This window comes from Acomys minous (genome assembly GCF_964271855.1).
Source record: "Acomys minous genome assembly, chromosome: 4".
In the NCBI taxonomy this organism is placed as follows: Eukaryota; Metazoa; Chordata; class Mammalia; order Rodentia; family Muridae; genus Acomys; species Acomys minous.
The window spans coordinates 107,841,016-107,867,687 of NC_140486.1; the positions used below are offsets into that span (position 1 = coordinate 107,841,016).

At 39.4% G+C, this 26,672-nt stretch overlaps 1 protein-coding gene across 33 annotated transcripts in view; it reads right to left on the reverse strand.

Moving 5' to 3' along the window:
* Positions 1 to 26,672, reverse strand: part of MAP2 (microtubule associated protein 2) — a 263,479-nt gene that overhangs the window by 121,670 nt on the left and 115,137 nt on the right. For 29 of the 33 annotated variants that reach the window (XM_084780796.1, XM_084780795.1, XM_084780794.1 and 26 more), the window contains one exon: positions 5,381 to 5,445. The gene's annotated coding sequence lies outside the window, so the exon portion shown is untranslated. Of the gene's footprint in view, positions 1 to 5,380; positions 5,446 to 5,518; positions 5,624 to 5,719; positions 6,016 to 26,672 lie in introns of those variants that run through there. The other 4 variants (XM_084780790.1, XM_084780775.1, XM_084780791.1 and 1 more) reach the window with 4 other exon arrangements.

Genomic DNA, 26,672 nt, shown 5'->3' on the forward strand with positions numbered 1-26,672 from the left:
CCATGGCAAACTGAGAGGGGAGGTGAAAAAAGAAAATCAGTGTCTGTCTGTCAGAAAATTATGCAAATGAGAAAATGTAAGAGCCTTAAGATCATGATAAACAGGAAAAGGAAAATCTCGATTACGGTCCTGATTATGCAAATGCAACAGAAAGAAAGGAAAGGAGATAAAATGTTTAAAAGGGATTAGCCACAGCCTATACATTGCAAAATTCTGGATGAATCTTGTTTCTTTTCTTATATAACATATAGATTTATAAAGCTTTAAAAACGTAGATTGATTGAAAAATTTTAACCTTTAATTTTTCTGAAGATTTCAAGTACTAGCTTTGTTCTCAAACTCATTTGCTATGCTCTTCCTTGCTGTTTTTGTTTGTTTCCAGGTTGCTCCTTCTACATTACCAATTCATGTCTAATTCCGTGTCTATAATGAAGGTGCTGTTAAACATCTTCTCTTTGGTTCTTCTATGACCCCCGTTTTTTTTGGCAACATCACCCACACCCTGTAGACCTTTCTTTTTTCTATCTTGAATCTACATGGTCTCCAGTCTCCTACCCCAGCCCCCTCACACATCCATCCTTCACGCCACGCCCGCATATCTTCATGTTGTAACATAGCTGTCCGCTATGTGTCTCTTATAAGTTCAAGGCTCAATGAAAAGAGAACTACTTCCTGCGAGCAGCTCTCGGGCACATTTCTCCGAGTCACTTCTCCGTCATCAAATTCAAACTCTGAAGTCACCTTCGAATCACTTGTCTGCCAAATCTCTCCCAAGTCAATCAGCTGATGTATCTGGATGTAATTAGAGGCTCGGAGGCATCTTTTACTTTCATGACCTTTTTCATAGCCACAACCAGTGCTCTTTGGGCCTTCCCCCCCCTCCCCCTTTATAACTGCACCTAAAATGATGCTTTGTGCAATATGCTTATTTCAGCAGCCTCATACATAGCTGTAAGATAAATAATCTGAAAATCATTTGGCCATAGTTATGTTCTGTTTAAAAATATTTTCCTACTGAATAAGAATAAAACCACACAACTACAAAGCAAAAAGCAAAAACTCAACATGGTCTTTAAAACCTTCTTCCACTATGTTAAATCCATCTCAATGACATTTTTATTTTTGGGAGTCAAAAGGGGGGAATAGTAAATTTACATGATATAGCCTTGTAGTATTCATAGACTCTCCGACCTTTTGCCCCAAGAGGCTCCTTGATCTGATCTATGTTCTAGAACATATGAGCTCCATCTGTGTTTCACAGGCTTGGCCAACTCCTTCACTGCTTATGATTGTACTCAATAAAAGCATATTTGATTAATTTAAAAAAATAATATTTGCTTTTTTTGAAGTTCCTCCAGTGAGGCATCCCCCTCGACCACTGGGTTCATTCCTGGATTCTATCCCAAATGCCTCATTGTCCATGGACTACACAGTGAAGTCCTTGTGGAAAGGAGACATGTCTGATATGGTACAAGGGACTGAACTGCTTCTCTGTCCTGCTGTCCTGCACCAGATAACTGCAGGAGCTATTCTGTGTAAGCCATGGGTTCACAAGAAGAGAGTCTTAATACATACTGTCTGTCATATATACCTGTAATACACACTGTGATACATACTGTTAGTTCCCTGGTTATTTGTATGGTTTACTTGTCCTTGAGTTTGAATGTTTTTCACAATGCTCATGACACAACTTTTCACTTTATTTTAGACACTTTTGTGACAATTTCCATTTTAAAAGTCTTTAGAAAATATGAGTTGTGGTATTTCACTTTTGGATTCTCTAGTGTTCACACACAGATTGTTCAACTAATAAGACTCCATAACAATGAGAAGAAAAATGCATATTAATTAATTTTAAAACTTCTGACGAGGCTGAAGAGATGGCTCGGAGATTAAGAGAATTGACAGCTCTTCCAGAGGACCTGGGTTCAGTTCCCAGCCCTGACATGGCAGCTCACAACTGTCTGTAACCACAAGATCTGACACCCTCACACAACATACACGCAGGCAAAATATCAATGCACATAAAATAAAAATAAATAAATTGTAAAAGAAAACCTTCTGAACTTATCTGCCTGCTGCCTTTGAAGAATGTACTAATTAAATATATTATGTAAAATATGTGAAAACATGAGTGCTATATATATATGTTTAATATATAAGAACATGCGTTTATTACCATATATATATGGTAAGAAAATAACTATGTACAAAAATCTGCTAGAGAACTTTAATGTTTTTGCATGTTTATGAGGGCTTCAGGCCAGACTTGGAAATTATACAGTTGGAGCCTCAGTTCGCTCATCTATAAAATGGAGACTGTTTCTACATCTGAGAATGACGAAGAAGGGATATCCTATGCTAAAATCTGAGGGTAATGTCTGGCTGAGAATTAACAATACCAAGCGATAGTTCTAGTTAAAAAAAAAGTAAGTGACAACAATAAATAGCATTCTCTGCAGTTATTATGATTCTAGGAGTTTCTTTACTGAGTCCTTAAATATATAGAGTGAAAATCTAGGTACCTTCTTTTTGCTTTTGCTTTTCATATCAGGTTGTAACTATGTGGCCCAGACTCACTTTGGCCTAGAACTGGTGATCCCCCTGTGTCAGCCTCCTGAATTCTGTCGTTACAGAAGCGCCACCACTCCTGCTCATATTATGTCGTAGTCAGTGTTCTCTTGCTCATATAATAATATCACTTCTAGCACAGCATTTATAGAGAAACCAAGAGATCAAGTCTCTGGCCCTCTGCTACTGCAGAAGCTTGGCAGGAGACCTGAAGGAGCCTGGGAGTGCTGTGTGGGAGGTGCCCATAAGCAAAGCCCGGGATGCAGTTTGCCTTTTTTTTTTCTCCTTTTGATGAAACTGAAATAAAAAATTCCTCTTTAACTGCTATTCAGAAAAATAATTTTCCGTATAATCTGCAGCAATTTTGACACACAGCCCTGTTTTTCTATGAAAATAGTCCAGCTAATAATTACTAGCGAGGGACTGGAGATGCAGCTCAGTGGTAGAGCCGGTATCTCAGATTCATGGTATTCTGGGTCCAAATCCCAACACCACAATACATTAATAATCATTAATAGGACACACGGACAGACAGACACACAAATTTTGAGTAGCTAAACATCAAGAAATGTCAAATTTCTACTCTTAATGTGTCATTGTATGGAAAGCAAAATAGACCTTAAAGAGAAACAACAAATTTGTTTATAAATTAAGTAATTAAATATTAACCAAAACTGTTGTGATTCAGCCACTATTTTATGTGTCTAAATTTATGACTGAAAGAAAATTCAGCTAAGGAGTTAACAACTGTCCAGACAATATTGATTAGTCACAGCCTGGCACTGAGACCAGCCTTAAAACTCCAGTGTTCAAGTCTGTTTGGATTTGAGTCCCTTGCAGCTATCTTAATGAGCTGGTTTTTACTACACGAAGTCCATCAACATACCCCCTAGGTGTTTTCAAAATGGCCATGGGAAAGAAGGCCACAGGGGCCCCTAGGTGGGCACTTGCCACCTTTCTATGGCCTAGGCAAATTGTAATGGAGCTGAGCAATTCGTAATGACAGAGTATTGCAGACTTTTTGTTGAATAGGGCAATGAAAATGTCATCTTTTTAAATTAGCACAGGCACCACAAAGCTCAAAATATATATGACAAGTTTCTGAGTACATCTGAAAGCTAGGAATCAGACCGTATGGTGGTGGTGGTGGTGGTGGTGGTGTGTGTGTGTGTGTGTGTGTGTGTGTGTGTGTGTGTGTATTCTATGAGGATTTGGTCAGATAAGAAAATAACAATAGAAAAATTTTACCAAACATGAAATATTTTCATTTACTCTAAGCAAATCCTCAAAAAAAAAAAAAAAAAAAAAAAAAAGGATAATTTCAAGAGTTTTACAACATCCATTGGGGGTAGGTTGGGGGTGGTGGATGGGTCTTGTTTGGTGATTGTATACACAAGTCTTCTGAATAATATCTGAGACAAAAAAAATGCATAATCATTCCATGTGTCTTGAAGACCACTCCTTTGGAATGTATGTCATGTCTGAAGCAGCACAGCATCACCTTTGAGAGCACGCTGATTTATTTTTAAAAAATTTATTCTCCTGCTCAAAATCCTATGTGGCTCAGCCTACGCTCTGGAAGCCTGCGGACAGTATCACCCTCTCTCCCTTCTCCTGAGCTGGAGCTACCCAGGGAGGCCAGGCTCTTCAGAGATGCTTGTGGAATGAATAAATTAAGTCACATGTGATTACACATTGCAGAGAAAATTAACCGAGGACAATGCACTAGTCTCCCTCAGCTGCTACAAATACTCATGTTCACGGTGGGCACTTCCATAGTTATGGTATCTCATTCTTACGGTGGTTGCCTCAACCATTTTTTCAACGTATAGTTTTATATAAAGCTAAACCTTCTGTATGAGATATTTTAAAGTGTCAATCTTGAAGGGAAATTCTATAGAGATGCCAAGAGAAGGTTTAAGGGGTGGTACTGGCTTCTTCTCAGGAAGGCAAAAAACGTCTTCCATTTTTTTTTTAAAGGCAAATGACTACTCTATAGGATTTATGGACAGGAACGTATGTTAATATCAAAGATAACGCTAAAGAATTAAAGAGCAGGCAGTATCCATAACTGCTCTTTCAAATCAATATACATCCAGATGCTAAGTTCAAAAATAATATTTTTTATGCCAGGCATAAGGCCCAGATCAATGGATTCAACTGCTTTTATAGCAAGAGAGAGAACATTTCTTTTTTAATGCTATTAATTCTGAATAAAGCACATATATGATGCTAAGCCCTTTCAAGAGGTAACCATATCTGACTTTAAATATATTCTTTGTTGTGTACTAAATCATTAGTAAAGAAATTACAATATTTTATTCACAAAACCTAACAACACTGAGTCATGCCTGGGCTTTAGTCTTCAGTGCTCATCCCATCCACAAAGAATGAACCATTTTATTTAAAATATTTTTAAAAAATGGATCCTTAGGAAATCTTCAGCTAAAATCATTTTTAACGTATTTCTCTTAAAATCAAATGAATATATTTTCTTTGTGATACAGATTTTTCAGACATTTTGTTAACTGTCACAATGACAAAATTCAAACATTACAAATGAGCTAAAGATACTGGTATTTCTTAATAATTTACAACAGACAAAAGGCATGTTTTCAAAGATATTTCCTATTCAAAATAGCCTTGGAAAATGATAAAATCTGCATAAGAAATCCTACATCTTATAGACAATGACCAGACAATCCACTCTGGGATAAAAGACCAACCATAAGGGCTAAACCTAAATAAAAACATTCCAGATCTTTCTCGACTTCCTCTCATTTAAACATCCAAATAAAACATGCAGTACCTTTAAATTTTCTGATTGAGTGGCTCCCAATCAGTGCTTCCTCTCTTGCAGATAAGCTGAAGAATCTAGAGAAACAAAAGAAAAGAAAATACATATATTTCTTTTTGTCGACTGAGTATTAAAAAAGCCATAACTCACCAATAAGTCCATTCATCCCTTAAAGCCAGATAATCAATTTACGCCTTGGAGTCTGTGGTACAGCAAATGCTGGGGTTGGATCTGAAGCTCAATAACGCATTTAAAACACAGTAATCCAAGGCCACCACGAGGCAGATCCTTTGAAAACGTGGATTAAAATAAAATAAAATAAAATAAAATGTAAACGTTCTAAAGCATTACCGTGCATATGCAGCAATGCCCCTGAATTGAGTCCGTCAGAGCTGCTGCAGAACCTTGCTCAAGAACACTCCCTTTGCTCTCCCTCTCTCGCTACAGACAGACGCAGTCTGAAAGCCACCAGCTCCTGTCTGTGTGTGCCGGGAAAGGGAAGCTGCGAATTAGAAAAAGTCCCCGCAGTGGCGGAAAGGAAAATAAGGCAAGTAGGAGAGGGAGAGAGAGCTCACTAAGCTTGGAATTTTCGAGAATGATGACAAGCCACTCAGCTCCGCCATCATTCACTGACAATAGGATGCTGCCCTGGCTTAGGATTTAGCGATTTGCTACAGGGACTTGTGGTACCAAATGCCTGACAGGCATTTTAATTGCCTCCATCCCAGTGTGTCACCCAGAGTCGAGTCTATAAGCCTATGAATGTTATCATATGGTCTCCTTTGTGTTACACACACACACACACACACACACACACACACACACACACACACACAGTGGAGGGCTTAGAGAGAGCTTTGAGAGACCTGTTTTCAGGAATATAGGATTACAAGCAAGTTAAGCTACACAAACTGGATATAAGTAAATGACCGTTTATGGGAATTTTAATATTTATATGAAGTTCTTTGATCTTTTGTCACTGACAGATGAACAGAATTATTTTTAAAAATATTTAAAATATTGTTACTTATGTTGCAAAGCACAGTGTTTAATAAAGAAATGCATATACTGGCATATATTTTCCTATAGAAAATTTACCGGCTTTGTAAGTGTGATAATTATGCACTTGGCAATGTTTCCCTTACAAGGCCTGCCATGTGATATCTGTGCACCATAATTTTATTCTGGTTCAGTACAAAAAGAGGTAGCAAGGAGTTTGAGGGCTGGGACATTATGGTGCCTGGGGGGGATGGGGGAGGGCCATTACAGGGAGCTCAGTCTCTATTTCATGTTAGCAACAGAAGGGAACAATTGAATGTCCCTGTCATGTACTGTCTCTTATGGAGGGGGCCTCACTGTAGAATAACTGTTCTCATGTATTATTATGCTGGAGAAAAATCTTACTAAATGGATTGTTAAAGCATTGTTAGAACCCTTTGCCAGTAAGTGGAGTAAATCTGCTGTATATCAAAAGGGCCAGCTGTGAGGAAGGATCACCATGGTTACCAGAAACAAAAAGTAGGGAGAGAGGGGGGGAGGGAGGGAGGGAGGAAGGGAGGGAGGGAGGGAGAGGGGGTGAGGGAGACAGAGAGAGAGAGAGAGAGAGAGAGAGAGAGAGAGAGAGAGAGAGAGGGAGAAGGTGATGCTGGGGAAGAGAACAAGACTACAGTGGAGACAGTCTCCTTCTAGAAAGCTCTGACAGTTTTATGTTGTGGATTTTGAATCCAGTAAGAAAGCTCTTCATTTCCTTCTGCATGCTCTAACTCATTTTGGACCATGAGCTAATTCTACATTCATAAATATTCACATTGCTGTTCTTCTCTATGAGAGCGACCTGATCCTTATCTATGTCCTCAGAAACCACCCAGCCACACCCCTGCTGCCCTTTGTTCTATAGAAGGGAAAGTTGAGGCCTGAGGCCTGCAGCCAAATTCCCAGGCAGAAGCAGCAGCCTGGCTTCCTGACTGGCCCACTGTGCCCTCCCACGGTGACTTTCTCTTCTTTCCTCTTCTGCTGTTTACAGGGAAAACAGACTCCAGGAAGATCCTTTGACTTTCTAAACCTCTGATCTGCCAAAGCAACGGTCTTCCCTTTTAGGACACTACACTGCAATCATCCTGAGAACCAGCTCTGCTAATGTCTGTGCTGGGTGGTGTGTGAGGACACAAAACCATGGGTGACTTTATCAACAGCAATTCTTTCTTTTCTAGTCTGGTAATTAGATAGGTCAACTGCCCTTGGCAGATGTATCTTCTTGAACCAGCTTAATCATCAGATCCTAGGCCTTCTGACATTATTGGCACCATTCCTTTGACAAGCATGAAAGTAGAATATTGAACTGAGCCAGAGTCCCCTGGTCCCTCCTAGATATGACAATACATATGTCCCTGGGATTACCTGAAGACTGTATGTAAATGTGTGTATGTGTGCGAGCCTGAGTGTGTGTGTGTGTGTGTGTGTGTGTGCGTGTGTGTGTGTGTGTGTGTGTCTGCATGTAGAGGCAGAGATATCACTCAAAACTAGCCACTGGATGATGCAATACATACTAAATTCTAAAATTTAAATTACTCAGTAAAAATTATAGCTAGTTTTGCCCTTAATGCATTTCTGTTTATACACTGTACACTTGTCAAAAGGTTTTCTTTCAGGGCTGAAAGTTCAGCTCAGTGGTAGAACACGTGCTTAGCATGTAAAAGGCCATGGGCAACACACACACACACACACACACACACACACACACACACACACACACAGAGAGAGAGAGAGAGGGGGGGGGAGGGGGAGAGGGAGAGAGAGAGGGAGAGAGAGAGGGAGGGACAGAGAGGCTCAGTAGTTTAGGGCAATTCATCTATAAAGAGAAAGCCATGTTGGACTTCTTATCTACACTACACAGATGACCACTACCAATATCCTCTTTCCACTGTACTTCAGCTACAAAATGAATAAAACACATTAAATATAGATGGTTGTCATCGATGTTGCAAATGATTTCACATTTTAGTGGATCTTATCCACTAGCTACTATTCTCCCCACTATGATCTCCTCCAAGTGATCTTTCTACATATGATCTCTTTAAAATGTCTCATTTTCTTTTTCACTAGAGGTTTTGGAACTGCCTATGAATCACAAAAATGACTGGCCTAGCCAGATACTGCAGTGGTGCAGTAACAACCCAACAGCTGTCTAACTGGACTTATGGGCTGTTCAATAGGAAGGAAGCCATGTCTGATATTGTACGTAACCCAAGCCGACTAATCAAGGCCGGGATGCCACGGGCCCTACAGGAGAACAGACTCTAACCATTTCCCATAACCACTCTAATTTCTAACTGCACTCTAAACACTAGTTCTATGCCCACAGGTTTCTGTAGTTCTTACCACCCATCAGATTGCAGTGTTACAAAGATCCAGAACAGATCAAAAGAGAGAACAATGATTATGGGATGCCCAGTCATGATTGGCAAGCTACACTGCATATATGCAAGGCTCAGGGAACATCCCAAAAGAGGGGCTGGAAAGACTGTAAGTGCCAGAGGCCTGCTGCTCTCCTCTTTCTGAGCATGACAAAGAGGCTGCGCCCATGAGGTCTTAACAGTATGATTTGCTAAAGAGGATGTGCATAATGATGGTGCCGGCTGACATGCCAATGTGACTGGAGTAAATTTCATTGGGCCCTAGATTGAGAGCTACAGTCAGTTAATGATGGTTGAGAAAGAATCATTTTTCTCCAAGGATGTACCCCTGGTTGGTTGTCCAGTCCCAAGTAGTTAGCCCTAGACAACACTGGACAGCCTTAGTCAATTCTCTTCTCTCCCCTCTCTCCCCTCTCTCCTCTCTCTCTCCCCTCTCTCTGTATCTGTATACTAATATAATAATCATTGAAGAAGCAGAGGTCGTAAATTTGAGGTAGAAAACATGGGAGGAGTAGGAGTGGGATCAGGATGGCTAAAGTGATAATGAACAATTCTTATATGTGAAAAATATCTTTTAATAAATCAATGTGAAAAATACAGTAATGGATGGATTTGAGTGTCCAAACACAAGAAAAGTTATCTTTGCGGCCTATATTGCTTTCCTTGTTGTTTATATTAAGCATTCTGTGTGAATATCACATTTTATTTACATTGTCATAAAAATTCACTATTCTGATTTCGACTGCAGGATTTAAATTCATTTAAAATAAGTTAAAATTCTCTCCTACTTTCTTTGAATTCTGCAAAATACCTAGCAAGAGGCTGCAAGTTCTTAACCGACTAAAAAGAGCTTGTTTGGATTCTGTTGGTATTAAAATACACTATGTTTTAATTTTTAAATTAAAAATTATGATAACAGTTAATGAAGGCTATCTCAGGGCCAAAGCAATTTGAAATTCTTTTAAACTTGACTATGGATGAGCATGGTGGTACATGTTTGTGTTCTCTCAAGTCAGAAAGAAGAGAAAGGCAGAAATGAAAGTTCAAGGGCGACTGAACTACATAGTGAGACCTTGTCTCAATAGGAGTAAGAGCATAAATAGTGTAATTTTTACTTCAAAAATTAATAAATAAAATACTCTCATTCAGGCCTCTTTATATTCTTATTCTAGATAACAAGCAGATGTGTAAGTATTTTGCAAAGTATTATGATACCAAAGTCCTCGAAATAATGTAATATTATCTTGTCCTCTTTATCACAAACTTTTTTCCTTCTGCTAAGTTGGTCTACATAAAATAATAATCATAGTTAAGCGGGTAAGGAAAAGAAGATAGAAGAAAGGAAGGAGAGATGGAAGGAAAGAAGGGGAGGGGAACAAAGACAGAAAAACTGTGAGAAAAATCATCACAGTCTAAATGATATAAAGTAACAAAATTCAATTACTTTTACCTACAAGATGGAAATGTCCGATGGATTAGTCTCATACCAGGAGAAACTACAAAAGTCTATAGAATTGACTAGCACTTGTCCTCATCTTTATTGCAACACTCTTTAGAACATTCAAGATACAGAAACAACCCAAGTGTCAGACACCAAGTGAACAGACAAAAATGTGTGTGCTGCAAATGCTTCTGAAGCAAAAATTCAATACCTGGACTTTTAAGCTAACTAGTCAGTAATTCACACTAACATTCAAAAGTTATCAGAAGAAATAAATTAAACATTAGAGTAAGAAATTTCCATTTATACTTATATCAGAAGATGAAGAGAGAAGTTAAACTTAGAATTAAGGAATTTCCATTTTTAAGACATACTACATATTATATAAGTAGACTGTATAAACAAGACTACAAATATGTATTTTTACTTTCAGAATATCATATATTTTTACTTTATATTTATAAATAATGTATGTTGAATACAATCATCTCCACAGTTGAAGAAGACCTCATAATCTTAGTTTCAGTTTTTGTTTTATTTTCACATTTTCATTTATTTCTCTATATGTGTATGTGCACTCATGAAAGATTAATAATCTCCTTGACACACAGCAACAACAGGATATCTGACAGCAGTCCCAGTGAGGATCCAGTAACGATAGTGTAGGCCTCCAACCAGACCCATGACTCATAGCAATGAACATTTGAAAGTAAACATATGTGGCCAAAAGGCTATACTGTATGATACACTACAGCTTCTATGACAAGACTTTTTGTTTGTCTGTTTGTTTTATTTTACTGAGGGTAGAAGAAGGATTTTGGTGCATGAAGTACAAATTACATTCAATAAAAGTATATATAAAAGAGAAAATCTGTTTTTTCCTCTCTCTCCTCTCTCTTTCTCCTCTCTCCTCCTCTCCTCTCTCTCTTCTCTCTCTCTCTCCTCTCTCTCTCCCCTTCTCTTTCCTCTCTCTCTCTCTCTCCTCTCTCTCTCTCTCTCCTCTCTCTCTCTCTCTCTCTCTCTCTCTCTCTCTCTCCTCTCTCTCTCCCCTTCTCTTTCCTCTCTCTCTCTCTCTCCTCTCTCTCTCTCTCCTCTCTCTCTCCTCTCTCTTTCTCTCTCTCTCTCTCTCTCTCTCTCTCTCTCTCTCCTCTCTCTCTCTCTCTCTCTCCTCTCTCTCTCTCTCTGTGTGAGTAAAACAAAATACACGAGAAGCTCAGAGTATAACTTGTGGCAGTTCTCCAATTTTCCAGTCTACTGTGTACGTTCTGGTGACTGAACTCAGATTTTCAGGCTTAGTGGCAAGTACCTCTACACATTGGGCCATCTTGAAGCTCTAACAATTTTTTTCTTCTCTTTTCTTTTGAACATTGTAGTGGGGTCTTGTTACATATCCCAGGCATGCCTTGCATTTGCAATCCTCCTGCTTCAGCTTCCTGAATGGTCTGATTATATACAATACCATGGCCTACTTTAAAAAAAAACTTTTCTTTGTATTTATTTGATGCAGAATTTATTCTCATGCCATGAGTTTTCTCTTCCATGATCCATTTCTTCTGTGAACCTTGCTCTTCTGACTGAGCACTGATTTGTTCCTTTTCAGTGTCGGTCACACTGTGGCAGGGGGAGCCCACATGTGGATCCACCCAACCAGGAGCTATGTAAGTTCAATGGTCCATCTCAGGTGCTTTGCTCAATGGTGACTCACTGACTAAAAAAGTCTACATCTAAGCCCCCAGTGGTCAGCACTACTCTCCACATGGTTAAACAAATGCACTAAGAATTTAGCACTCGTTTTGGACCATCAACCCCATGCCTCAGCCATACTGTTTGACCTGGGCACACCCATCAACACTGTTGTGTGCAAATGATAATGATGCATTTGACATTTTAAAGTGATATTGTTCAGGTACGTGGTGGCTACTCTGATGAGCATAACCCTGATGGCATGGGATATTACACGGATGTCCTGAAAGTGAACCTGGTGATTTGAACCTCTTGATTTTCATGGTTTTGTAGGGCATTCTGGATCAAGGAAATAGGAAATCATATTCATGGGTTGCCACAGGTGGCTTACAGGCAGATTATGGTCTATGCTTGACAGGTAATGTACAATTATATGAAATAAATGCCATTCTGCTTTGAAAAAAGCCTTGCTGTCTGGTAATTTGTGGATTACTAGTTTTTAAACATCTTGCTGAGAATAATCTATACCTAATAAGTACAGAACACAGTTGCTGTCTTCATTGTAGTGCATACAATGCAGTGTTGGGGGCAGCAATAGAAATGTCACAAATGTGTTAATATCACTTCATGCAATATCATTTACGCTTAAAACAGACTGTTTTCTTGCAAATATCTTCATCTCCTTATCAAGTATCTCCTCAGATATCTCTTTCTCCACAAGGCTTCACCTGACCATGTTATCACAGTATCTTATTTCTATTTCCAGGGTATTTTGTCCTACTTTGAATACACCCTACCTAATTCTCCTATAATGTATAGTTAATTGTTTATTACTTACAGTGTGCCTCTACTCACCTGTAAACTTCGTGCTGGCAGACCCACAATAATATATCTTAAGGACAGAGAACTGAGTGTGGTACATAAATAATACATGATAAATAGTAATTGTATAAATGTAATTTAAATTGCATTAATAGTTGAATATACAATACTAACATTCATAAAATATGTGTTTCCTGTTCAAAAATCTTCACTCTGAGATCAAACCATTCCAGAAGTCATGAAGCAGACATAGGTGCTGTGTTTCTTTCATTTGGTCTTAGATAACTTTAAAATACCTATCTGGGGCTTTTGTCCATGGTATATTTATGCCCACTTCTTTAGCTTCAGGATTATTTTATTTTTTTACTTTCACTGATTTTTATTTTGCTGGTTTTTCTTATCTGCTTGTGAATCTTTACTTACAACTTCTAAATTTACTTTCATTGTTCAACAACTTAAAGCATGGGGTAGCCTAGTTTCCTTCCTCCCAGAGTTATAACCGCACTAGCGGGAAATCATCTTTGCAAGGTAAATGGACAGGCCATGGAGGAAAATTAACTAAATACGATTTTTATGTAGTAGTCTGTCAAGCACAATCCTCGTCACGCTTCATGAATTTCTTGGATGATCTTGCAGGATGCAAGAAATGATCCTCTCTTTTTCTCAAACGTCTCCACACATAGGGTCAATCCAGTTTAAGAGAAGAGCAGATGACGGTACACACACATTTGCTACAGAGGCACACGGTACAAAATCAAATACTATATGACGTTAGAGCTAAGTTCCCGATGCCCTTTTGGGAGCCACTAGAGGACTTGCTTTGCTTACTGTTTCCCAATCTTTGAAGAGAATTCTTGTTAAGTCTTCTGAGTTCTTGCCATGCCTTCTGTACCAGCATGCACACCTGAAGGGGGAGGGAGCAGCCCCCGAGAGGCCACCTAGCACCGTTCCATCTGAACAAGGCTATCTTTAACCTAAAAGTGACCACGTTATTCTGAAAAGGTTTAAATACAGTTGGGTTTTTTTTTTTTTTCAGATTAAATAACAATATGTGTGGATTCCAAGTATAGTTTATTGATAGCAAGCCTGTCACTCACTGGTGTGACAGCATCTCACAAAAGAAGAAAATGCCACAGAAACCATAAATTAACTGTTGTGAAGTTAATAAGTGTCAGACTACATGTAGCATCATTTCTAAAACATATGTAAATATATATATATATATTTAATGAATAATTTTTAGAATGTGGGAGGATAAGTTGCAGTTTGTCTTAGTAAATGTTTCTATTGTTGTGATAAAACATCATGATCAAAACCAACTTGGGGAGGGAAGGGTTTATTTTGTATTACAGCTCATAGTCCGTTATCATCAAAGGAACTCAGAGCAGGAACTTATGCCGAGGCCACAGATCAGCGGTTCCCAGCCTTGCTAATGCTGAGAGTCTTAATACAGTTCCTCAGGTGGTGGTGACCCTCAAACATGAAATTACTTTCTTTGATACTTCATAACTGTAATTTTCTACTATTATAAATCGTAACGCAAATAATTTTGGAGATAGAGGTTTGCCAAAGGGGTTGCGACCCCCCCCATAGGTCAAGAACCATCGCCGCAGAGACAATGCTGCTGCTGTTGTTGTTGTTGTTGCTGCTGCTGCTGCTCACTAGCTTTTTCTTCATAGCTTGCTCATCCTTCCTTCTTATAAAACCCAAGACCACCAGCTGACGGGTGGTACTCTCCACAGTGGGCTGCGCTCTCCCCCATCAATCATCAATCGAGAAAATAGAGCACAAACTTGCCCCCAAGCCAATCTGGTGGAGGCATTTTCTCAGCTGCTGTTCCTTCTTTCCAGGTGACTTTAGCTTGTGTAAAGTTGACCTAAACTAGCTGTCACATGGATGCAGAGTTTCATCCTAGTTGAAAGCAAACTTAATATAATTCATATAATTTTATCTTTCTATAATATCTGCTAGATGCTTTTGAAATTGATACACAATAATTAATGTAATTCTGCTTTGGGGATGTTGATATAGGGGGAAAAGAAAATAAATATGCAAAAATGTATTATCACAGACACTGTTCATTAGCACTGAATTTATATTTTTAAGGCAGAGAAAAAAAGATATGAAGAGGAAAAAAGAAAGAAAGAAAGAAAGAAAGAAAGAAAGAAATACATGTCCTGGCTAAAAGTATTTCCTACTAAAGTACCAAAGGCCTGTGAGTATCCTATAAGAAAGCTTAAGATGCCTCAACAATCAGGGTTCCTAGAGTGCAAAAGCCATTCATAATCTTATCCTGGGGCTCAATAAATTGCACAATTTGTCAGCTAGCCCATTAGAAGTATATGTGAAACCTGAATATGAAACCAGGCTGGAAATATGGCTCAGTGGTTAAGAGCACTGGCTGCTCTTCCAGAAGTCATGGCTTTGAGCCCCAGAACCTACATGATGGCTCACAACTATAACTCCAGGCCTAGAGTGTTCAATTCCTTTGTCCTCTGTCTTCCACAGGCACCAGGCACATACATAGTGCTAAGATATACAGGCGAGCACTAATACCTGCCAAAATGTTTAAAATAACTCCAGTTCTAGGGAAACTGACACTATCATACAGACACAAGTAGGCAAAACACCAATGTACATAAAATAAAAATAAACACATTTTTAAAAGAGAATGATACAGTACTTGATGCTCAAGAATAAGGACTGGAGTTTGATTCTCACAACACAAGTAAAAGACTAGCAACCACAGTGGCCACCTGCACTCTCAGCTCAGGAGCAGAAAGGAAGGCCACTGGGAATAAGCAGACGGTGGCTCACAGAGAGAGTCTGACTGTGTAAATACAGTGGAGAGCAAGGAAGATACCAGGCATCATATTTAGGCCTATACAGACACGTGCACACACACATGCATGCACGTTCATGCACAACTGCATACATACATGTGAATATGTGTGTGTGCACTCACACAGAACATATACATACACACAAGTAAAAAAAAACACGAAGGTAGATTACATATATGTATGAAATTATCAAAGAATTATTTATACTAAAAAAACAAATGCACAAACAAAGCATAAATGAAAACATTGAGAAATTGGCATAATAGTCACTTAAAAGGGGGGGGATTAAAGGGAAATAACAGCTAAATTTAAAAGTGTGTGTATATATACATATATGTATGTAAATTTTTTGTTTATTATTATATTTCTTCCCCTTTCTCCCTCTTTTCCCTTTCTCCCTCACTAGCTACATCACATGCGCACATGTGTCCGTGTGTGCGTGCATGTGTGTGTGTGTGTGTGTGTGTGTGTGTGTGTGTGTGTAAGGTGATCAAACAGCCCAGAAATACTACATCCTACTCTGAGTTATCACTTGATGAAGTGAATGGACACGGATGGAGTGTGTTAGTACAGTTAAAGGACTCGGATCAGAAAGTAAAGCAAGAGTAAATGAAGTTTCTAGAAAAGAACCGGATGGCTGGGAGCTCTGCAAACACACAGAGCTTCCTTCATAAACCAGTTCTGCAGGTGAAGCAGGCTGAGCCACTTGAAAGATCTTATTCAGTGGCTGGCACTTCCGGATGCCCAGCTGGGTCTGAAGGATATGAGTGCTTTTACACAGGCACTGTTCTCAGGAAATCCTGAGTTCCATGCTCCCTTCAACACAGCCTTATAGTCAAATATTTACTGAACACCTGCAGCCGTCATTAGTACAGAATTTGCTAGATAGATGGTTTCAACACGGTCTTGACTGAGGGTATTTTATGTGGAATGTTGGCCCTCTACTTTGGACTCACGTGTATTGACAATATGCTAATGGTTTTGGTTCTGTCTCATCAGCAGCACAAATTAACTAAGTCTTACCATGAGAATTATCTTGGAAAGAGAGAATGACACCCTCAATATGCCTACAGCTTTGAGATGCAAGCGGGCAGGTACTAACAGAGGTAGCATGGAAAAACACAAAAAGTGTATGTCATCGCTCTCAACTGGGTGCCAGCCTTCTCTTTATGTTAAAAATGTGTGCACACAGACAGACACACATATGTGCTTAAAGTGGTTTTCTTTTCCAGATGCCTGTGTACTAGATAAGAGAGTTGGTCCAAACACAGACAGTATTTTGATCTTGAGCCCCCCGAAACTAGTACTTCAGAAGTCATCACAGTGAGATTTGAATTGAGTGCAAATTTCATTGAGAAAGAGTGAAATAAAAAGAAACGTTTCTTCTATCAAAGTTCACATGTTTTGAATTAGTAAAGACAGAATTGTGATGCTCTATCAAACAGTCTTAGTAACCTAGGTTAATTAACAAAATGCTAATGGCTCCAGAGAGCAAGTCAGTATAATTGCATGCCAGATGTGAATAAAAGGAAACCAAATTTTTGCTCAAAGGTACCTATGAATATTTTTAAGAACTCGTAAATCATGGCTAGAGAGACATGCTTGAAGGACACTCGGATAATTCACTCTATAACATACTTTAAGGGAATTTCCCAGTGAACTGTAGTTTCCCTGAAAACACATTACCCAGCTTGCTTAAAAACACCATCAGTGAGAACATTTCAAAGCCCAGATTTATAACGAGATTATAAGGTGAGAGTATGACAAGGCCTTCACAGTGGACCAGCAAGTGGTGAGTGAAGTCTGCCCGATGCCGATTATGATGGACCACGGCAAGCCGACCTGACAACCCAAACCCGACAGAAGGATGCCCCATAGACAGGCAACTGTGAGCAGCTTTGGAGCTAGGAGCCACCAGGGAGGTGTAAACAATATGACAACGCTTTCAATCAAAATACACACCAATATGCACAATGAGGCCCTGCCATGGGAGGAGGAAGGAAGCTGTGATCAGAAATTAAAAAGAAACTAGGAAAGGAAAAAAAGGCGGACAGAGACTTTTATGGGTCTCTGACCTTGGAGCACAAAATGGGGAAAGTAAGGCACTCGATCCTTTGCATCTGTAGTTCAATATCATCAGCAGGCCATAAAACAAGGCCCTGCCATGAATCCCCAGCACCACCTAAAGGGGACAGGTTGGAACTGGAGATAAAGGCTCACATCATCTGTCTATCTGACTCTACAGAGCTGTACTAAAACATAAAGTCTGGGCCTCAGCTCTATGTGATTTCACCAAGGAGCTCAGGGCCTGCCAATCTGATATATGTCTTAAGCATCATGTGATTTTGGTGCCACTAGTGCATGGAGCGCAGTTTAAAAACAGAGTAACCAGGGTAAGTTTTCTCCAAACAAAGAGAAAGGTGCCTGCCTCTTGTGGGACACTATCAGGGGGTTCCAAACCATGCGCCTGGGCATCATATTACATATGAGTATGAATTTCTATATAGAGATAGTGGATTCTGTCAGCATATTCTTCAGCCGTAGATTCTCTTAAAGTTAGAGATCCAGTTTTAAAGGTCATGACATTTTAGAGTTTCTGTTCATTTTCCTACACGTGGTTCTTTCGCTGTTATCTTTTCATTATTAGCTGCAATCAGTAATAATAGATACAATCTAGGAGAGGCAGACACTCCAAGCAGGGACATTTGAAGTTAAGCCTGCTCTTCATCGCATGCTGACAGTGGAGGAAGATTAGGGTGCCACGAGGACCCCAAAGCTGTGTTTAGGATATAAACTTTTAAAAGAACCCATGAATATAGTTCATGAAACCATATAAAATTTCTCCATCCATTCTTGTCATGTTTTTATCACTTAGGTTTTTTTTTAAAGCTAATTCTTATAAACAAGCGGTTGCATAAAAATACTTATTCATTCAACTGCAAAACTACAGAGGTGACTGTGTGACGTTCCTCAATCCTTCACAGCTTTATCAAGATGGAGGAGCACAGCCTTCCACGAGGGATCTGAGAGAAGCACAGCCATCATGCACAAGGGGAGCGATCTGGGTGACTGTTTATATAGACTGGCTTTGATCAAGTTAGGCTTGGCTCCGGCGTAGGAGAAGTCAGTGCTTTATGTGTTCGGAGAGAGACCAGAGGACTGGAGAACTATTATGGGGTGAGATGGGGAGACTGTGGCAGCGGCCATGTTTAATTCCCAACTGGATTTCAATGACTTCTGAAAGAGAGTCATTTGCATGGGTCCCCATGAAGAGTGGGAGAAACTTGTAAAGTGCTCATTTGGAGCCATTAAAAAATAATCCACTTCATCCATGAAACCACCCTGAGAACTGATGACTACTGTTGACTTTATGTTACAGATGATGAAATCAGGAGCCCGGTAGATGAGACTACTCAACATGAACTCAGCCCATGTGCTTTTATAACCAAACTCCTATACCATATGCTCACAGACATCCTACATGTAACCTACACTGTTCTGATAGCAAGAACAGGTTCAAGAGCTTGCAGAAGTTAATGACTGAGATGTCTATCTTTGTGCTGGAAATTTTGAGGATAGATAAACTCTTATCAGTAATATGGGTAATAGGATTAACCTGGCAGATAGAGGCCACATTATGTCTAAAACAATTTGTGAAATACTCAGCCTTAATTTTCTGGGTTAGATAAACAATTAACATCAATTATTCACTGCTTCCTCAAAATTGATCTATTATATGGTTCAGAATAAGTAGGAATCAAGTGAAAAATCGTCTGTGTTCTGGTACCTGACATGACCTAGAATCAGTTACATCCAATTGTAGGTCCTTTTGTGATTCCCAGGTAAATGATATACTATGCCCAGGATAAACAGATAAATGGTGACGAGACCCCTGGGCCTTATGACCAATTCCCAACTCTAATATTTAGAATTTGATCATGCCTGAGATTTAGAGTGAAATCATTATCTCTAGAAAACATATCAGTTACTGAGCTGAGTTATTTGGTGGTTCTTGGAATAATTCTCACCTTGAAAAATCCATTTCAGATTGCTTAATTTAAATCACACCTGCTCATCCTTCATGACTTTGAAGTACAAGGCATTCCTTGATTCCCTCAGGTTCATATTGTCACTTATAACATTTCTTTGCCTAAATAATGGTCCATGCCACTGGAGTGAACCAATTGAAGACAAGTACTATTGTTAACTGAATTTCTCAGAAGAAAAAAAAAGGGGGGGGAAGTGGCAGAAGAGAAGGGAAATGTTATCCTCATATTAAAGACTCTACAAGGCCACATGATTGAACTTCACGATGATGAAGTTAAATTGCTGCAGACCAATGTCAATTTATCTGGAACTCCTCTGCTTCTTTCCTTCCTTCCCTCCCTCCCTCCTTCCTTCCTTCCTTTTTTATTCATTTTACATTCATCCATCTTAACACCTCCCTCCTCTTCTCCTGGGCCGACCCTCCCTCTTCTCTTCCCCTTCTCTCACTTTCGCCTACTCATCAGAAAAGGGGAGCTCCAACCCCTCCCCCCCCATCAACCCACCTGGGGAAAAAATCATAGCAGGACTGAGTGCATCTTCTTTCACTGAGGCTAGGCATGGTAGCCCCACCCCCAGAAGGAAGTAAATGAAAAGCAGGCAACAGAGTCCATGTCAGAGACAGCCCCTATCCCTTTCCTATGGTACCCACATGAGGACTAAACTTCCCATAGGCTACACAGATGTAGAGGGCCTAATCCACACATGGTTCTAGGTTGGTGCTTCAGTTTCTGTAAGCCTCCCTGGGCCCAGGTTAGTTGGTAGTCTTCTTGTGGAGTTCTTGTCCCCTCCAGTTCCTTCTATCTTCCCCCCAACTCCCCATCCATGTGCCCCTCCCACTTTCCCACAAGGCTCCCTGGGCTTCACCTATCATTTGGCTGTGAGTCTCAGCATCTGTTTCTATCCGCAGCTGGGTGGTGCCTCTCAGAGGACAACTCTGCTAGGCTCCCCTCTACATGCATAGCAGAATATAGTTAATAGTGCCAGGGGTTGGCTGTCTCCCAGGGTGGCTCTCAGGTTGGACCAGTCATTGACTGGACAGTCCCTCCCTCTCTGTTCTAACTTTATCCTTGCACATCTTGTAGGGAGGGTAAATTTTAGGTCAAAGTTTTTGTGGGTGGTCTGGTGTTTCCTTTCCCTCCACTAGAAGTCCTATCTGGCTAGAATGTGTGGCCTCTTCGGTCTCCATGGCCCTTGCTGTTTGGAATCTTGGCAGAGTCACCCCCATATCCTCCCCTGCTATTTGGAATCTTGGCAGAGTCACCCCCATATCCTCATGGGAGTCTACCCAGTCACAGGTCTCCAGCTTGTCTCTGCGATGGCCAACCGTGGTTTCTCTTCCCTCTGCAAGCCCCCCGACCTCCTGCCCATGCTCCCCGACATCTGCTCCACACCTTCATTTCCCTCCCTACTCCCTCTCCTACCTTGCTCCTTTTCTTTATCCACTTCTGCTGTCTATTCTACTTTCCCCTCAAACACAAAACACTCTAGGACTAATTTTAATCCCTTTGAAAGCCATCCGTTGCCCACAACTGTTTCTAAACTAACATCACTGTGACAATTAAAATCTAACAGTGTGTTCTTATCAAGCCATTGGCTTCTACCTATCTAAAAGCTAAGAACGTGATCAGACAACATCTAAAAACTATAGTAGAGCTTCCCCTCTTGCTATATAAACATACCTGTGTGTCACCCTGTAAAAATATTTTAGGAATAGTTTGTTCTGTAACTAACAGAAATCTCATGTAACTACTCCCCCAGGATAAGATAGTACTTGGGAACTCTGAATCTATGTTCCTGGGCATGCCTACTCATCCTTGGCTTGAGAATAAACTACCTTGCATAGCCTCTGAAGAGAGGACTGTGTTTTACATCACCACTGCAATGTATTTGCACTGTATTTCTGTATCTCTAACCCTTAGAAGCAGACCTAGCCACAGCTACTTCCGCAATATATTGAGTTAGCAAAGTGGGGTGACAGAGAGAGAGAGATGTGAAAGTTTTTTTTTTAACAAATATATTATGCTTATAAGAAAAGGGATTTAAATAAGCCAACAAACTAAAGTTGGAAAATACAGTTTGAGTTTGATGATGGAGTCTTTGATGCATTCATTTATTGGTTGAAGTGCTCTAATTTATTCAAATATTGTTAATAAGAATTTTAAGACAGTTCTGTTTAGCATAAGTATATAATGAAATGAGCCTATTGAATGCTTACTAATATTTTAAACTATACTAAAGAAATTATTAATATGGTATTATACATTATGGTCACCCTATTTTGAGTTGGGCAAATTGATATGCAAATTAGACAGTTTTCCAAGGGCAAACCAATGAGTAAATTAATTGCTACATGCCCTGAACCACATGATCTGAGTTTTTCTGTGTTTACTGAATTCCTTTCAAAGTAGCCTTTTTGCACTGTATTAGAAAATAAGAAATTCCTGAGACAGCACTCTACCAAACTCAATCACTTTCCTAGCCTAGCCAAGTAAGCCAGAACACACAAGAGATATTTGATTCATTCTCTCTCCCTCTCTCTCTCTCTCATCTGATTGTGACATCAAAAGAAAATAGGAAACTAAAGGCCAACCCTACACAGATCACACAATCACAACCCTGTGTTCCTTCTTTTTTTCCCTAGCCTGGCCTCATATCAAAACATGCCCGCCCTCTAAACCCACTGGCTCTGTATGTGCCCTCTTTGCTCTATCCTCATTCAACTTTTGCACTCATCATTAGAAAAAAGAAAGAAAACTCCTTGGCATACTTAAAAGGAAAGATCTGATTCCTAGACATCTGTACTATTTTGCTTTGTTTCCTGGAAATTAATGAAGTCCTGAGAAGCACTCGTTTGCTCTTCCTTTTCTTGCCCAATTTTCCATTACCTGTGGTTATAGGGGAGTATTAAAAGGGAGTTTTAATTGGAGGGTAGAAAACTATGCAGTGCATTCAGGCGAGCCTGGAATTAAAACAAGTGACATTTATAGTATGAATTAGAAATGAAACTGTAGATAGGAGGGGAGATTTTATTTGCTGCTAAATTACAAGAAGCAACATAGAAAAAAAATATTTGCTTGCACACACAAAAATACTTCAAAGATGACATTACCCGAACACCTTCACTGCACAAGTACTGTACCCACAACAAGGAAAATAACCAGGAGTTAAAACCATATTGAGTTCTTAAAATCATACATTTTTAAAGGACCTAAAAAATTAATGTAAGAAGGGAAAATCCAAAAGTCTACCTTTAAAAGAGATTACATTCTGTCCACAACATAAAAGGTGTTATTATTTCTATGCTGAGGTACTAAATAATAAAACACCCAAGGGAAAGTTAGAATACAGGCCACAACCTTTTACCCTCATGCAGCTCTGAGACAGGGGTTTACACTGTCCCTGTTCTGAAAGGCAGTTTATTGTTCCCCTCCCTTCTCACATCTGTCCTGGGTCTGCTATTTATTATGAGAGGTTTATGTGGGTGCTAGTACTGCTCAAAATATTCTCTGATAATCCAAGAAATGGCCCAAAGGGCATGGTAACCAGCACCTTAATTTTCTTTTAAGAGCAATGATGCTCTCCTGTTGGTTTCACACTATCATTTATGAAAAGGACTTGAGGTCCTTAGGAAAAGTTGCCGAACTCAATACTGGACCACGGGAAGCCTGAAGAGAACCAAAAAAACCTGAAGTGCCCATTGCATCCCGCAGTATAATAGTGAACCCGTATGATTGTCAATGCATGCTGAAACTATTGGTCTGTTGAAAAACAGGATAGACACACAAGCTCACAAGGCTACTCACAAATGCCTCTGCATTAAAGCTTGAAAGGCACTGACTGATTAGCTGCTAAGAAGTCCCCATAACAGCTAGAATTTGCACTGTCAAATCTGAGCTCAATCCTTAGGAGTCAATAAGAAGTTCCATGTATGAAATGTATGTCACTATCTAAGACACTTGGGAAATCCGGAATCACCAGTGTATTACTTGAAAAAGCTAGAGGCTCTCTGGTAAATCAAGAGACACTAAAGAAACATAATAAGTTTGATTTAATATTTGGATTACTTTATAAAAATCACAATAAATTATACGTTTAGGAAACTGAAAAAAGGTAAATATGAGTTCTATGATAGGGTGATATTATTGAATAAATGTTAGTTTATAATACTTCTGAAAATGATGTGGTAATGTGATGGTCATGACCCTCAAAGATACAAGATTGTTTAAAGTTGAAGTGTTGTGATGTCATGGTGCCTGTGTCTTTCCTCCTGCAAATGGTTCCAAATAAGATCTATCTATATCTATATCATCTATATCTATATCTCTATATGGAGAAAGAGGGGAGTGGGAGAGATAGAACGCATGTGTGTATTCCTGATTGTAGAGATAAGAGACAGATCTTGGAAAGCTGCTAACCTGAACTCCCGGTATACTCAGGTAATCAATTTTATTCCTTCCCAAGTCTCTGATGAGCCTGAAGACTAGATAGTTTAGTTTTACAATTAAGCTTAGTTATTTAGGAGTTAAGATGTTTTTAGGCCTAGATAGATGTTTTAAGTTAATAATAATGATATATGATAGATATTGATTTATATTCAGAATTTTAGACAGACCAAGATAGAAAAGATGTTTTCTTCAAAACTGCCAAATACAAATAGCCAGAACACTAAGACTGTAACATTTATATAATTCCTGATTTTGTCATGGTTCTTCTTGCTGTAGGCAGTTTATTGTACATATGGGTAATAATATAAACATATATGTAAAAATTAATAAAAAGGAGGATGACATTAACATGTTGCTAGGTTAAAATTTTTATCAACTATTTTGTAGCATAAGCTGTAAGAAGATGTTCAGATTCCCAAGATCTAACAATAAGGACATATAGAAATGCTCAGAATTCAAGACTAGAATTGTGGAGTAGCAGTGGAGAATGTGCTTGGAATGAGTGAGATTGTGTGTTAAAATAACTAGAATCCCAAAAATACATTATTTCAGGCTCGATGTTTTAGGCAGCTCAGTGAATTTCTCACATGCGCTGTAAGAACACAGGAGACCACGCTAAGTGTGAGCTCCTTCCTGTGCCCACATTTTGTACCTTTCTCAGTACCCCATTCCATCTGGTCTTGTGTCACCCTATCTTCAGCTTTTGTATCTACATCATTCTATATTTGTTTACTTAATAAAAAGGTACTGATCCTAAGACAATATGGCCCATTCTGTCTCTAGCACCTCTTGGGGGATCCAAACCCATTTCAAAATGGCATATAGACTTTTGGAACTTGTGACCTACTCCAAGTGCCTAGGTGTGCCTCCCGGACTTTCCAGAAGGTGGGGAGGACAGTAGCTCTACTGGATGGGTGTGCTCACTGAGACTCCATCATGGCTGGAAACTCCATTAACCAAGCCAGAAAGCAGAAGTTCCATAGCAAAGAATGACTTTCCTGTACTTTCCATACTACCCGTGAGAACAAGTCATCAATCTGCTCCTCTTACCAGATAGGCAAGGCGAGCATCATTTGTCATCAGACTCACATGCAGCTCTGAGGGTCTCAGTCTTCATCACGCAGCCAGGATGGTCTCATTATGAGTCAACCAGGTGATGACAACACTCTGTGGTCTGATCTCATAGATAGAATCAGAAGCCATAGAATTCAAAAATTCACACGAATCTAAATGGATTCTATTTTTTAAAAATCCCCCTTTAATTACCAGTAAATGAGAAACCATAGACTTGCCAGTGGTTACTTATGTTACTTCTTAATGGTGTTAAATTACTTTTTAGAAGTTCAAGCGAACAACATGTTAAGCCAGAAGAGTTAAGGATGTCTACTTCTTTACCTGTGGGAACTCGACAGAAGTTTCTGTCCACTCCTTTTGTTGGTCCTAATGTTGTATAATTCTTATCCTGAAACACTTATAAATGAGCCAGGTCATGATGTCTGTGCATGAGTGCAAGTGTCCTTGTGTATGTGTGTGTGTGTGTGTGTGTGTGTGTGTGTGTGTGTGTGTGTGTGTGTGCGTGTGTTCACAAAGACAAGTGGAGGTGCATTAGATAGAACTTAGCACCAACTTTGATCTCTGTTTTCTTTCTAAGCAGCAGAGGGCAGAGTAGGAGAACCTGCTGCGTACCAGGAATTATGCTAAGCACTTCACAGGGCTTGCCTAATACTTAAGAAGTTGTTCTTTACAGATGATGAACTGAACTGCAGCACTGCTCTATAATGATGCTATTTATTAAGTCTACCACTGATATCAAATGGTGCTTTTAGCCACAGCAACACTATTCAAGGCAGTCATTGATACTTTAACATGAATGTGCTGTCTATCAAGCATTTTCTGTGAACACTCAAGGACTGGGTGCTCCCAAGGAATGTTTCCTGTATTCTTAAAGTTTCCCCCAAGCTAAATTACTTATTTAAGTATGTGTTTGTAGTCCCACACATAACAGTATTTAAAAGAACGAGTCGTATAGGAAATTGTGACAGGGACGTGAAAGTATATGCTGGGTCAGAGACACCACGTTGCCTTCTTGACTCTAGACTTCAGCACTAAAGCTAAATCCCAGCATTTGTTAAACATGCTATGCTGCTGGCACTGTGTTAAGTCAGCCTCTACACCTTAATGTTTAAAAATAGAAGTCTGTGCATGATTGCAGGAAGTCACTGTCAGCAAAATTCCAAATAGCCTAGGAGTCATTTCTTTTGTACATAAGAACTGAGAGCTTACCAACTTTGTGGTAAACAACACTAGGTGTTTCCATGATTGAATCCTATTTTATTCTAGATAGTTTTTTACCTCTAAAAGTCCCTACCCAAAACTCACAGTAAGTAGAATATTAAGAATATATGCATAAAAACACTCATAGAAAACGTTTTCCTGGGCAGAAACTTTCTGTCTTGTGGTCCCATACAGCTCCTTGTGCCAACAAGCTTATTGGCTCATTTCAAACCATTTGATTTTACTAGCAATATGCATGATTGTTGGCTATGAGCTTAAATCTAAAATGGGGATGTGATACTGATAGAGCTTTAGGAGAGGTAAGTAGCCCCTAAC